The sequence below is a fragment of the Pinus tabuliformis genome, chromosome 9, assembly GCF_031772625.1.
Source record: "Pinus tabuliformis cultivar Carrire ecotype Pingquan chromosome 9, CPIR1, whole genome shotgun sequence".
In the NCBI taxonomy this organism is placed as follows: Eukaryota; Viridiplantae; Streptophyta; class Pinopsida; order Pinales; family Pinaceae; genus Pinus; species Pinus tabuliformis.
The window spans coordinates 1,385,799,604-1,385,803,340 of record NC_142307.1 but is presented as its reverse complement, the minus strand read 5'-3'; positions in this window follow the sequence as shown (position 1 = coordinate 1,385,803,340).

Sequence of the window (3,737 nt, the reverse complement as noted above, 5' to 3'; positions counted from 1 at the left end):
CTAGGTACGTTTTTCTATGTCATGAAAACAAAAAGCATCATGTTAAAAGAAAATCAATTACTAATTTAAAAAACCATCAAATGTTTGATAAAAAATCGCAATCATTTTTTATTTAAGGTTATTCTACTTAATATACTTTGTTATATAATTGATACTTCTTATACAAATGTAGATTCATTTTCTATAAATTTATTAATTATAGAGAAAAATTAAAAATTTTGAAATATAATTTTTTTAAATGCATAAAAATTAAGATGGATATATTTTTCCAAAAGTTTATATATATATATTCCATTTAATATACTTTTTTATATAATTGATACTTCTTATACAAATGCAGATTCATTTTCTATAAATTTATTAATTATAGAGAAAAATTAAAAATTTTGAAATATAATTTTTTTAAATGCATAAAAATTAAGATGGATATATTTTTCCAAAAGTTTATATATATATATATATAATTCTTTTCTTTTCTAATTTTTTTTAAACTAAAAATTATATATAATGAATATTTTGATTTTTTACTATCAATAATACATTTCATCCCTTCTAAGTTTTTAGGTTATATTGGATAGATAATGTATTATACCAAGTAAGGATATTCTTACTCATAATGAGTTAAGTACAAAAGGTGCCTTTCTTCTCTCCTATTTTGAGAAATAGCTACTTCATCTAAGATGTGATTGATCTCTATAAAATCTTAAATTTTCTGAAGTTTTATATTATAATAGTTTATGAACCTTTTTAAATCTTGGATGCATCATATATTTCCAAAACCCTACCCTTTAGTGATCGTTTTTTATAAGTTTTTAGATGTCAACAACATAGACAACAAAGAAATTGACTCGAATCCAACCCATGGAGGTATTTTAAACATTTTTTTTGTAAGCTTAATAGGACCTTTCATTCATTCATAAAAAACAAATTACAACCATAATAGACATTATGTGGCCTCAACATACCCATCAAGAAACAAGGTCTTTTTTCCATCGGAATGCGTTATACGCCGTCCAATATCTAAAGTTCTTAAGTCTGTCAAACTTAGCCTTATAGGCATGAATGTCTAAAACCCAATTCACTCTTAACCTACTAACAACAATACTACTTAACGACATATACAACATCAAAATTTAACAACAACCACAAAAAAAGAAACATCTAGAGCTAGTCCTCCATGACTCCACTGGAGCTGGGTCCTTTGCACTAAAACCCAAAATCTCTGATTGAGGCGGGCACCTGATGTGTCATTCAATACGACCAAACCGAACATTTTTCTACTGAATTTGGAATTGGACAAGTTGGAATTCCTTTTGGATTTCCTAAAATCTTGGATCAGTTTTAATGAAACATGTTGTGTTCTTAATTGCCCTAGCCACTATATTCTTCATCATCCAGTACAACTGCACTATTTGTTTATACTGTGTAAGCCTGTCGCGGGTATTTCCGAGATCAGGAACCAACAACCTCCATTCTTCCTCTTGTATCTCATGCTTGGTGCATTGGTTGAGGTCTACCTCCCAACCTGCAATCATCTGTCTCACCTATGATTTCCGACCAGTCTACCTTGGTGGGTCGGGTGGTGAGCGAGGGGGGAGTTTTCATATTTTTTTTTTAATTTTTTAAATTAATATAATTTTTTTTAATTTAATTTTTAATTTTTTTTTTCTTTTTATAATTTAAATTTCATAATATAAATATTTTTTGTTTTTAAATTTAAATATATTTTATTTTTTTTTATAATTTAAAATTTATAATATATATTCTTTTAATTTAATTTTTTTATTAAATGATTTTTTTTTTTTTTATAAATTAAAATTTTTTATTTTTATTTTTATAACTTTTAAATTTGTTATTTTAATTTTAATTTTAATTGTTTTGAATTTTTTTAATGTTTGTTTCTTTGTTTGTTTGATTTTTTTGTTCCATAGAATATATAAAAAAAGGCTTGAGCTCAATGGTTTTGATATAAAGTGAGTCCCTCCTCCTTTTAGTATGTATATATATATATATATATATATATATATATATATATAATCGGCTCTCGTGGATATATATGTGTGTGCTAGTTCCAGAGACTATGATAAAAAAAAAGGCTTGAACTCGATGGCTTTGATATAAAGTGAGTCCCTCCTTTTAGTATATATATGTATAATCAGCTCTGGTGGATATTTTAATTAGATCTCGATTGTAGTCGTTATAGATTTCATGCATCATTTCATCTATTTTATTTTTCAATGTATGAAAGGAAAAATTGCTATATTTTAGCCATGCCCAATCCAAAATGGATCAGTGTATACTTTTTCATCTATTTTGGTACTTTCTAGGTGGAAAAATTGAAGTTATTGACTTATATGTCCCTAAGGGTAGTCCCACTTTAGTTATTTGGAGTCCATAAACTTCTTGAGACTATTTGAGACCTTAAATGGCACAATATTTAGGTCAAAACTTTGGAAACAAATTAAACAACCTCTTAATGTCATTATACAAAGAGAATTTTCCAAATGTGTGAATATCACCTCAAGTAGATATTTTATGTAGAGTTTTGTCTCCCATGGGTTGATCAATATTGTTGACCACCACGTAATGAGTGGATGACATGCTAACTTTAATTACTCACATGTGTGGAACCAGTCAGTTGTGTACATTCAAGAGGAATCTAGATTGTTGAAAATTGCAACAAAAATTTCTCAATTTGATTTTGCCTTGATTAAATTGAGAAAATTCGAATTTCCACATCAACAGAAAACTTGGATGATGTTAACTTGTGTGACATTGCTTGTGTCACCTATTTTACTCAGTAAATTTGAGTTGGAGGAGTTAGAGCCGGTTTTGCATGTGTGATTGCTAATTTGTAGCAATCAAGGTTAGTTATCTCATGTTGTTTTCAGTTAAACTAGTTCCAACTTTTGGAGGAACTAGTGGAAGGTCAGTTAAGCAGTGGGACTTCAGTCAAGCTTAGTCATCATTCAGTTAATTGGTCAGTCAACCCAAAATAGCTAGTGCATGCAGATAATTCGAGTTATCCAGTTGAGGTGGGGGTTCCAAGGTAATGTAACATAAGTTGTAGATTAGTCTTGAGTGTACAAGTGTTGCATGCAGTTAGATGATCAACTTAGATAAATTGCAAAATTCAATTACGAGGATTTCCTAAATAATAGGGGACAATTCCTCAAGGAACAATGCAAGTAAATAGGATCTCAAGCCAAGGAAAAATATGACTAAGTCTCGGTCAGAGGCCTTTAGTGAGCAGAGAGATAGGTTGTACACTTACACGGTGAGCTCCATTGAGCAAATAAAGTATAATATATCTATATTTAATTTGATTAATGCGAGAGGCATTGGAGTTTTTAGAAGATTGCTTTACCTAGATAAAAATACGTGTTGCATGTGTGCTATTCCTTCTTGCATGTCTGAAATTTTTGTTCTAAATTGTGAAATAATGTCTACAGAGCAATAGTGTACATCTATTTTTTGTGATTTTGATTAAAACTTCATGAGAGTTTTCAAATATACATCCAAGTTTCTACATGGTATCAGAGTTGGATTCACATAAGAGCGGGAAATTTGAAGTTGTATCTCAGAGGTTCAAATTTGAAGATCAGTGTAGCAGGATTTCTTCAAAGTTGAGAAGATGGCCTTCAATGGACTAAGGCTAGAGTATGCCTTGGAATGCACCTTTAATTTTTTTGCATGGAAGGACCGCATGGAGATAGTATTGGATGACAATGGGTTAA